We start from the raw sequence: 12,257 nt of genomic DNA, 5'->3' as shown, positions 1-12,257 counted from the left end.
TATGTTATTACAGATTCGGAAAGTACATTAAATTTCCTATAAGAAACAATGTTAAAACATTATTTTAAGCGAATATTCTATTTTTGATAGAGGGATATGTAGCGTGACGTTGCAACGCGTGACTTTTTCTCAATCCTGAACCAATTCATGTTTCGCCATTAACTCTGCTCTGTTAAACGGCAAATTTGGAGTTCTTCTTCCATTTTTAGTGTAAAATTGGCCAACAAATCGAATGCAATCATTAGTTTTTCGAAAAAATTAAACCTCGATTTTTAAAGACCGCTTACATTTCGTGACGTTGCAACGCTCTGTTTTTGAAAACAGGGTTTTTCGTTGCGTTGCAACGTCACGAAATTATAGTTTCAAAATAAATCATAGTTTTTGTTAGGCTGAACAACTGTAGGTTAAGATTTGATTATAAGACATTAATAGACAGTACAAGGACATGTGAATTGATTGGCCTGCCCATGTTTGAGGAAATAATATAACTGGTTAACTGCGCAACATAACATTTTTAATTGTGAACGACAAAACGTTGCATACAACTTATTTAAGTAAGGGTTCGTCCAACAACAGAGTGACAAAAGTTTGTGAAAAAAAAAACAATCGAATCACGTGATTTTTATTGTTTAATGAATTTTACTGTAATTTGACTTACATAAAAGTGTGGGATAAAAAAAATCATTGCGTTGTATTAGAATGAACCCTCACGTAAATCAGTTTATCATAAAGGGGCCATCCAGTAACCACGTGATTACTTTTTTGAAAGTTTTAGAATTTTTTCCCCTTGTGAACATCGGTCTATTTTGATTTGTTCAACAAGTTTCATAAAATACTTTTTTTTCGAGTTGCATCAAACTTAAATGACGGAATTTGTGAATGACCCATGTACAATTCTTCTGTAAATATGCTCGGAAACATTATATAACAAATATATAATATTTAGTACCCTTTTATCTTCAACAACCAACTACGCATACATCTTTTTTGCCATGTGACCAATATGATTAAAAATTTCGTGACGTTGCAACGCAAACTTAAACCTGTTGTAACTTTGGATCTTGACAACCAATTAAGTCGCTCTAGATTGCATTTGAAAGCTCTTTCCAAGTACAAAGAGCATCCGAAATATCAAAATGATTGAATGTTTAGTTTTTTGTTGACATAAACAAATGTCCCTTTTTCGTGACGTTGCAACGCAATAAAATGGTAAACTAACACTAGTTTGAAAAAAATACTTAACTTAAGATAAACTGAAAACCCATGACATTTCCGTTTAGTACAACTAAAAACTTACAAAATGCAATGAAAAGAATATTTTTTGGATTTTATTTCGCTGAAAACCAGGAGTTTTTAGAAAAATGTTTTAAAACGATGATTTTATCACGAATTGATGCATAACCTAACCAACTTGTACAAAATTATATTCAAATGATCAATTAATGAAAACCATGATTTTTGAAGCTTCCAGTAGTCTAGAATCGAGGAAAAATATCCAAATAGCTCATACACGCTTTTCAAAATTTCATCCTAAGGTGTACATTGCCGGAGAATGTGTCCACTATTTTTCAAAAATTCATAACTCGGCGGCAGATTTTTTGACCATGTTTCTCTATGGCTCAAAAGTTGCGGATTTTTGTCCCCTACAACATATCAAAAAATCTCGAAATTCAAAAAATACGTATTTTGGGAAATTGAGTGTTAGTAAAAAAAAAGTTGATAAAAAAATCCTCAAATTTTTTTACCATGTACCTATTTTTTTCTCAAAAGTCCTCAACAATACCTACAACTTTGCCGAAGACACCAAATTGATCAAAAAATTCACTCAAAGGTTACAGCTGTTTGAATATTTACATACCATTTTTGTATGGACAGCTGCCAAAATTGTATGGAGACTTGTATGGGTGAACCAATGACACAAAATAGCATATTTGGGTATAGGGAAGGCCCCCACAAAGTTTGAGCCAAATCAAAAAATACAAATAAAATCCATTTCCGGTTTTGGTAGAGAATTGCTCAGAGAACAGATGTACAACTTAAATAGGAAAGTTGTGTAGAACCGTTACGATCTATTTTAATTTGATTTGTGAAGCATCCGCTAGAGGCGCCTCTGTTGCCCCTGGTTCGACCAATTTGATAGATGGTTTTTTACTGTTATCGTTTGTAAAGAGAAGACTGCAACTGAGCTGAAAAAATGAGCCGTAGGTGTGAATTTGCGGGTTGTCGGAACGTTTCCGGTCTGTTCCCAAACCGAAGAACTTATCATCGCCGGTGGGTGGCCAACTGTGAGATTCCGGAAGTTGACGTTGTGTTTGGACCGACCGGCTTGAAACAGCGAAAAGTTTGTTCGGACCAGTTTTTGGAAAAGGAGCTGACAACTGGATTGGCCAGGAGGTAAATAAAGTGTGATAAACGATTCATCGAATAATTTTTTGACAACAAGTTCGGACCGGTTCCAGGTGCTGTGCCAAGGTCTCGAATCCAGAAAGCCAGCGGCCAGGTTTTGTCAAACGATGACTGCAGGTGTGGCGAATGGCGTGGGATACTTGCTTCGGTCAACTGGACCGAGCACGAGGCCGCCGACCTGGAGGAACTTAGATAGCCGGCACATATTCGTCTCCTAGAAAGCGAAAGATCAAGTGGTGTCCGCGATGAACAAGGATCAAGTGGTGTACGCGACGAACAAGATCTGCCTAGGTAGAAGCAGTTTTTTCGCTTTCAATTTGTGGTCGCGAGTGAATAAGTCATTTTGGAGCAATCAGAACCTTTGCCTGAAGGTACAACTAATGACCAGTCAAACGTAATCGGGAGTATAAAAATCCATTGAAAATCCACTGAGATTCGGCCATTTCCGTAAAAAAAAGAACCGGATCGGGTTCCTGATATGGCCAATTATCGATTTCAATCGGAATTCGTCTTGCGACGGCTCAAACTTCATGAAAAGTCTTGGCCACTTTCGGAACCTCCCAGGAGTTCCCTCAGGGAACCTGTAATAATGGCCATTTGTATGTTTTACTCAAAACACGCCTTGTTGTCATGTACACCGATTTGCTGTATAAAAGTAAACAATTTAAGCTTAGTAACTGAACGTCAACCTAAAAACAAAACTAGTAGTATCTAAGCTCAAAACATTTCCGTGGAATCACTCACACAACTCATGCCTGAGAATCAGCTGAGAAACCTGAATGTGGGATGATCGTTCGCGTGATGCCTATCTTCCAAACAAGCTTATTATCCATATTGTGAGACTCTACACCGTGCAGTTGAGTTGTAGTTGAGCCGGCTCTGGTACATTACGTATTCACGACAACTAGCGGTTACGTTTGCCTTCTAGAGGTATAGGACCTAAATAAGTTACTAACTTCCGTGCATGAGGAAAGGACATTCACTTTCGATTTTTTCCTTTCGTTTTTACTTCTCGTAGAAAAGTTAACCATCCTGCGTGACGGGGACGAGAACAGCTGGATTTGCGCCGTAATTTAAATTTCCGGTATTTCTTCCGGATTCAACTTGAATGCGTATGATTGTAACGATTAATTATTGAACGGGTTGAGCGTCAAAGTGTATTAACCAGATACATTGGGAATCGTTTTCCGGATTTGTAAAGTTCAGTGACATTTCTTAACCTGGTGTGGGATAATTACCAGCTTTCGATTTAAACTGAAGAGAAGTGATTTCTCGCTAGCATGTAATTTTATAGCGGTCACCATTATGGCATCATACTCATTTTGACGTTTTGATCAACTGTAGACGGATATCTTGTCAGTTCCGCAAATCTCTCCATTCCTTGTCTATGTTAATTGATGTAGCAGAGTGAACTGTTGGACTTCAATTTGTTGCAGTTTTACAATGTATGTGCGATGCGTACTATAAAGTTTTATTGTCATCCAAGATCAAACCATTTACCGCCCAATATACTAGCGTAATGTCGTAGCTTTGTTTTGAACCGCCATTGCATGCGTGCGTGAATAGAATAATTACATGACACTCACACGACAACAGATCCGCAAATAATTACCACGCTGGAACAAAACTAGTTCTACTTGGGTCTAATCGCTGTAATGAATCACGTTTGTTTTTCTTGCTCCCAAATACGAAGCTCGAAACAGCTGAGGAACAGCAATTTTGTTGGCAATCAGCTTTGCGAACCTTCCCTTTTGTCGTTTTTCTATCATGCACGCTGGTCATGGTAGCAAAATTTACCCTCAAACTCGACTCTGTCGTTGTCAACGATCGCGTGATACACGATCCGGCCGGATTCTGTGGGTCATCATTCCGTGGGATCTCGGCGGAGGGAACCAACAAGTTGTAAACAGGAAGAGTCTGTACGTGCGTTGCTGGTAGGGCGTCAATTTCCAACAATTGGAGTCCATTGTGCGACACAGAATCAAAACATAGCACAAGGTGGAATGATCAGGTTATGTTTTGTTTTGACAGGTCGCCATAATGGCGACTGCTATAACGGTTCGAGCAACTTGGCTTTCTCGCTTTCATCACCTTGACAGTGAAGATCAATGTTGTAGATTGCGAGGCCCATCCCTATTCGAAATTGCACCCAGGTGTCCTTGAACCGTGTCTAGTGTCAACTACGAGATTAGCATCCATAATAGGCCACGACCAGCGCAGCAGCAGCGGTTGTTGTTACAATTCTATAATTGTGTGGGCCGGGCCTACCTTCAAGTGGCCCTATATGTTGTGGGAGCATCGCATAAACCAGCGGCTGTCAATCTTGATTCACTAGCTTTTGTGTCGTATGAATTTGTTTGTTGTTGTTATGGAGTGCAGTTTGTTTTCAAGTTTAATTTTTGCCTTCTTCACTGTGGAACGGCTTTAAAATCACTCGAAATGCAAACTTCTAAAATAAGCCTCCTAGATACATCTGCATGTATACTTATCGACACAGATTCAAATTCTGTTCAAATGTTAGTGGGAGTGTGTGTAGACATTTGTTTGCCACACGAATTTGTCGGCACTGGCTGAAAAGATTTTGTCCGGGACAATTTCATTCGGTCCGGTTTGAGATCTACAACTCGCTTTTTGAAATAAGCAAAAATCTTTTTTGGTTTAGGAGGAAGCGTTACACCAACGTAAAGGAAGGCAGCAATAAGCTATGGATGTAAAAACAATCACACCGCCTAGACTGAATTCTAATATATTAAACGGATTAAAGATTGATCGAAAAGCTCCAGTAGGATAAGGCGGAAATCGAACCCACTCCCTATACACTCAACCCCCAACTGTTGTCAAACGAACGGGGTCACATTTTAGTTTGACACTCCTTTTACACGGAGTTCACACACACACTATCAAACGTTTGTTTTGATAGTATGGGTGAGCGCCGTGTAAAAAGTGACAGTTCGTCACTTTTTCGTTTGACTTTGACCAACCAACGGGGTACAAACTAAAAAAGTGTCAAACGAAAAAGTGATCAACCGCATCTTAGAGATCGACCATTTTTACTGATTTTTTCAAACTCTGACAATATGTTTTCGAAATTGTTTTATTCAACGTGAAGACTTTCATCATTGCCATGATTTTTCATTCAAAGAAATAAATTTTGCTTCTTTTTCAATATTTTGATAAAATTCCTTCAACAAGTGGTTTAGAATAGCCCTTTCATATAAAGTTATTAAAATCATCATTAATCAATAGGTCTATTGCCGTACCCGCAGAATTGCAGAACCGGCACATGCTGATTCATTTTGGTGCAGAAATTCGTTAAATTAAATGAGATACAGAGCATTCTATAGTTATGATCAATTTTCCTTGAAAATGATGGACGGCTTCACCTTAAGTGAATTTTCGATGTACAGTATGTACCGCAAAAAGTTTTTTTTTTCGCATTTTTTAAACTAATTATAAAAAATTAACAGTATGCTTTTTCCATAAACCATCCATCCGTCACAGAATTTTCATTCGATGACCCATGTTTTTTCTGAGAATTGCTCATGTAAAAGAGACCACAAAAGTATGCGAAATTAAGCAAAGATCATAACAAAATCAGGTTGAGTAAATCGAGGGAAAAATGCAAAAAAAAACCTCAAATTTATGGAAAAATACATGCAATTCATTTGAAAAACTGCTTTAAATTTCAATGTAAAAACTTAAGCATCAATTTTCTATTGATTGAATTATCTCTTCTAGCTAAGTCAAAGATTACAAATTTCTTTTTTATATTTTAAATTATTCAAAAAAAATGCAAATCGAAAAATTAACACTAAAATAAATTTGCAGTGTTAAGTTTTCTATCGAGTTTTCAAAATTGATATGAATTCATTTGATTCAATTTGATAATTTTCCTTTCGCCGTATTTAGCCATCACATCAAGCTACTAACTCTTTAGCTGGTGACTAGTGGTTCGCAAAGCGGCCTCAATTTTAAACTGTCAAAGCGGAACCTATTTACTGTTTGCAAAATGACACCAAGAAGTGGCAAGTATTGTAATCGATCTATAATTTATTTTGTCGGTGGCGTCGAGCGTATGAGGTCATGAAATCTTAAGAAGAGGGTTGAAATCGAGATTGGCATAACTTGTCGTTATCATTTTATTTTGAGATGGATTTTCGGCTTGCAGGCGTTGGAAGCAGTTCAAACACTTATTTGTGTACTTTATCCGACGTTTCGATTTTTATTAAATCATCTTCAGGGAAACTAGAAGCAGGCCAAGGGTGCACGATACTGATGATACTCGTCGGTTGACTCACCTAGGCGAGGAACATCCCGGAAGAGCCCAACTACATCCGTAGTGCTGTTTGGACAAAACAGCATGGCTCTGGTTCCTTGCAAGTGTCCTATTTTCTTACCTCCACGTTGGCTTGGTTTAGTCATCATGATGACAAGGTGTAACCTAGCTGGTGGCCTGTGGAAACGACTCGTAAACCTTTGACCAGCGAGGGTCAGAGTAGAGACGGCTAGAAGAAAGGGGCGCGACAATGTGGGAAAGGAAAGTAATTTGTGATTGTAGACGGTATTGTTTTGATTCGCAGTATGTTGAGTCAACTGCTGTGGATGTACCTGAGCATCGCACAACGGGGTTTCTCTTCTCTTCATTCTCAGCTACCACCTATCTTCTGTTTATTTTGTTTCACTGATTTTCTAACGCAGCTTCTGTTTACTATCCTCCATTTGATTTCGATTTTACTCATTTGATTCTCTTATTTCTCAACGCTTTTCCACTCTATTTTAACAATTGATGCTGCTGCAACAAACTGTCTGCTTTCCCTTAATTTGGCAGCGATGTCAATTTTGTTTATCATGTGTCTTTTCTTTATTTATGTATTTGAATAATTTCTCATTTTCCCTGTAAATTGCCCTCAATACAATCTAAGCTTGTTTGTTACCTCTATTTATTAACTGTTGTTCATTTCTTTATCTACTTCATAAATTACTATCTTTCTTTTACTATTGATTCTTTACATAGTATACTTCCTTCACTGTCCATTGTTTTGAAACTTCACCTTTTTCTTAAGCAAATGAGGTCGAACCTTACCCTTACTCAATTTATGGAATGATTAAAGGATTAACACAAATATTACTATTGTACTTTTGAAAAACTTTTCTAAAATGCTTAGGACCAAAATATTGTAACACAGCACCGCGACAAAAGAAATAGCAACAGATAAACACGATTCAACATTAGGGAAGATTTCAGGAGAAAACAATACACAGTAAATAACAATTAGTTTTTGAATTCAAACTAAAAATAAAACAGTTTTTGCTTTAATGAAAGTTGATAGGCACACTTTAAATGGTTAGGCGCTTATACTTACATCAAACCCTACGTAATGTACCACCCCCGGCCGAGTTAAAATGCGTAACCGGAAAAGAAGGTGTGCATGCCTGGCACGAACACTCAAAGCGTGTTCTAGCGTGCTGCTCGTACTGACTCAGAGCAAGGGTGAGATGTAGGTGTAAGGGCAGTGCGTGTTCGTCGGGAACCTAGTGCATAAGATCGGTCAAGGCCCGTTCTTACACTGAAAATTGCGAAATTGCGAATTGCGAATTGCGAATCATCTTCAGGGAAACTAGAAATTTGGTTTTTGGTTTTTCCGTTAATTTTTGTGTATTTGTATGTGTACTTACTCGTACGTAGGTGTTCGGTTGTCTTGGTTCAGTTTTGTAAAATTTGTAAAATGTCAGTTTTGTGGCGTCGAGAAAACTATAAAAATTGAATGTTTGTTCATTGGTCGATATTTTTGATCGGGAGTGTATGGATTCGTATTGTGGAGACTTACTGCATTGGTTTGGTAATGATTTTGGGGATTCTCTTTTTCGCCTAGATGTCGTTTCTAACTGTTTTTGGTCGTTATTGTTCGGAGCTCTATCGTGTGCACTTTTATCTTGTTCACTTTGATTGTGTGTTTGTGTGTTTTGGGGAATTGGAAAGGGACTCGTCTAATTTTCTGTTGGGTTACAGTTGACAGTGACATTGTTGTCATGTCTGTGTTTGTTATGAAATTTTAGGTTGTTTATAATGCCAGCATAAGTGGGATTTAACCGAGGGGCAGGACACAGTTAATCGATCATCTTTACACTAATTGATTAGCGCTGATTTTCGTCAACTGGCTAATTGATTAGCGCTGATTTGATATTCCATTCCCATCTTATATTAAGTTATCTTGTCGTTGAGAAAAGTCATTTTGACAGCTTGAAAATGTCTCTATCTTCGAACTGAAACACAGGAAAAACATTGAATTTTCAAAATAATCTGTTCCGGGCACAGCCAGAGCATGGATTTCGGCATGAAGGCCTACTAAACCCGGCCAAGTTGGTGCTGCACAAGAAGGAGACCAAGGACAAGAAGCTGTCGGCGAAAGTTATGAAGATTTTGGCCAAACGAGAGTAGAAGGTGCGCGGAAAGATGCAGCAGCTACTACCGCGGCCAAACTCCCGTCTGTCGCTGTTCTACCATCCAGTCCCAGATGGGTCTATTTGACGAGGCAACAAGGACCTTGGCTCCGAAGTGGACGCCTTTTTCGACATCGGGGATCGTCAAAGCCATTACTCACCGGTTTTTAAACCAGTTGCTGCAACTTTTGTTAGGCCAAGCTTCCGATGTCGGTTCGTCTGGCGTCATGCCACTCTCACTCAACCGCTTCTTAAACACTTACACGTCTCCTCGTTCTCTTCATCCCCAACGGCAAGTTTCAATTTCTACTGCTGCGATTCTGTTCCGGTGACAATCGACTTTTTGCCCTCGCCCTGGATGCTGGCCGTCCGTGCTACATCCGGCGTTGTCTCCATCACTGTCTCGAGATCTTTAATCATCAGCTGGGTCGCGCTCGGTCTTCGGCGACCTACTTGCTGATTGACTACTGTTTATCATAACTAACCGCTCGCTAATGGTGTCCCGGAGCATGCGCCCGGGTCTTTTCTGTGAAGGTTAGGTTCTGCGGTAGTGATGACCGTCGTGGAAGTGAACGTGGGATCACATGACACAGCGATATAACCACGTCCAAAAAACGCTTTTTACAGGAGTACATTTTCCTGTTTTTTTTTAAATATTTATTGAGTAATTTATTTCCTATTTAATGAAACATTAACAAATTTTCCATGACCCGACCACTTATTTGGGCTTGTACTTGTTCAGCGTTTCATACAGATCGTCGGCCTCCTCGCCGTTCTTGACCGGCAGCAGCACCGACGGCTTCGTCTCCGGCGTCGGAACGCACACCATTATGACGTTGTTCTTGCCCATCTCCTGCACCGGCACCGCCTCGTTCAGAATGATGTTGAGCAGAATCTGGCCGATGCTGGTGTCGGCCCGAACCAAGATCTGTACCTTTCCGTCCACCTTTTTGATGTGCAGAGTTCCGATGTCACGGTCCGAGTAGTTGCCGTCAGTTTTGACGAACAGTTTGAACCGCTTGGAGAAGATGCTGTCCTTTTCCTTGACCGGCGTGAACTCCACCTCGTCGTCATCGGCGGAGGCCTTTTCGTCCGGCTTGCTGTCCTCGGTGGATTTGGCCACGTTGGCGAAGATGAAGCCCGTTCTGGGCGTGGAACTTGTCGAGCCAAACCCGAAGCTGAATGGAATCGGTGCCGCGGCCTTGTTTGTAGTCGTCGCTGGCGCGACTCTTCCAAACGTGAATCCCAGATTTGCAGCCACAATGAGCGGCTTCGCGTTTTCCGCATACTCTCATCCCCGGTGTCCTTGCCAGCGGAGCCTGCTGTGTCCTCCTTCGGCGAGCTTCCAACCCCGGAAAAGACCTTGCTCGGGTCGGTCGAGGCAAAGATGCTGGCTTCCATCGCGAACTTCGTGGCCGCCGTCCCATTCGTAGATTTTGCGATTCCAATGAGAAGCGAAAATGGACTGGCTCCTACCTCGGTAGGATCCACCGCCGGTGTCGACGTCACCCCGGCGAATCCCTTGAACGCACCAAACACCGACGACGATCCACCGCTGCCCGCGGAATCTGTGCCGGCGACATCGTTTTTATGACGCGTTTTTTCAGCTCGTCCTCGGACGTCTGGGCAAATCGTCCCGCCGCGTCCTCCTCGTTCCAGTTGCCGTGAAACGTGTCTGGTTTCGTTACCCGCCGATACCAACGTCGATCTCCAATCAGCTCTGGGGGTCCTAGGGGTGCTGTTCTCGGTTCCAGAACCAGTTTGGCCAATTAAATTACCAAACGTTTGCTTTACGGCCGCAACCACGAGTGATATTTTTGGTTTGTTTTGATTTGTTGACGTTTGTCCGTCAGCCCAAGATAAAATTTGAAGGGTAGGAATACGCTAATTGATTAGCGATAATCCCAATCAACTAACTGTAAATTTTAATTTACTAAACGATTATTTTTAATTAATTAGGGCATGTGTCTCACCCCTCGGATTTAACTGTTCGGTGTCTGTACGTTTGTTAACTGTGTTTGGTGTAATTGAAATGTGAATTATTTCGAGGATGGGCAAGGCTGATTCTATGTTGTGTCGGTCTAGAATTTTTGTGTTTTCAAAAGAAAATTCAAGCAAAACATTGTAAAAGGTCCTAAGTCAAAAATGTAAACAAACGGGATTTTCACTACAAACGATGCATTTAGCCGAAAACTATCACTACATTTCGAGAAAAGTATAAAAAGTTGATTTTTATGTGAAAAAATCCAGTTTTGCAAAAGGCCAAAGTTTATCACATTTTGTTTGTTTTCAATTTCCTCATAGACCCTTGGCATCAAACGGCCAATATGGAAACTGATTTGTTTTGTTTTGAAATCGTGTTAGGTCCAGGGACCAACACAGTGTCATTTCAAAACAAAAATAGATACAAAGTATGGCCCTTTGTTTCAAATTAGTGGAATAGAACGACGAACGGTCCGAGCAGCCGGTCCTGCGGGACTGGCAGGGCGTGTCTCGGCTTTGTCCACCGGCGGAAGTAGCAGGGGATGTAAAAATGTTGACGGTAGAAGTAGGCGTCCGGGTGGTGATCACAGCATCAATTCTCGGTACGGACAGTGCCGAAAATTACACCCCAATAAATCTCGGATCCAAAAACCCAGCAGAACCACAATTCAGACGGTCTCTGCTTTATCAACTACTTCATGGAAAAAACCGGCAACCGCACTTCGTCGACGGGCGTCACCAGCAACCCCAATTCGGCAACAACGACGTGTAACAAGTTAACCTATACCCAGCCAACAAATAAATACGCCGGGGATCAGTCCAGTTGACAACTTCCGGAACAACCCGGCAATCGTGGAAACCACCGATGACCGCCACGACGGTAAATACATCACGAGCAGATCCGACGACACGAACGCCAACACTTCGTTCATTTCGTCGCTGGCGCATCGATCCGGAGCGGCTGATAAGTCAGTGTTTGAATGGAGAATATGCTGGCCTCGGACGCGATCCAAAACACAATGCGTGGAGACCACCAACCGGTGCCAAGACTTACCCCGACAACCCATGTTACGTCGCCGTCCGCGACGTCTCCAATCAACAAATCAACAGTTGAGTTACTCTTCCACAAACATCAATTTGCTCAAAATAAATATTCTCTAGTATTTCAATTTCAACATCCAAAGTTAATCCTAAGGCTTTAGACGATCTTTCATACCTAAAATAACACAAAAACCATGTATAAAAACTTTAAAAAACAATTTAAAACACCGAAAAAATGTATTCAATGCAAAAGGCCAAACAGAATAAAGAAATTTGTTTTGGTTAGGGCTGTTTTGGCCACGGTACAAACAAACAAAGCATCAACATAAACAAGCTGTCATCGTGTTAGGCCAGGGGCCAAAATGGAAAGTGAAACTTTCCCAGTT

General features: G+C 40.7%; 1 pseudogene; it reads right to left on the bottom strand.

The window, feature by feature from the left end:
• Window positions 1-9,490: 9,490 nt before the first annotated feature.
• Window positions 9,491-10,616, bottom strand: LOC119769516 (annotated as a pseudogene).
• Between the last annotated feature and the right edge of the window lie 1,641 nt (window positions 10,617-12,257).

The sequence above is a fragment of the Culex quinquefasciatus genome, chromosome 1 (genome assembly GCF_015732765.1).
Source record: "Culex quinquefasciatus strain JHB chromosome 1, VPISU_Cqui_1.0_pri_paternal, whole genome shotgun sequence".
NCBI classification, from domain to species: Eukaryota; Metazoa; Arthropoda; class Insecta; order Diptera; family Culicidae; genus Culex; species Culex quinquefasciatus.
The sequence above is the reverse complement of the archived record's forward strand: the minus strand, read 5'-3'. Positions and strand labels throughout refer to the sequence as shown.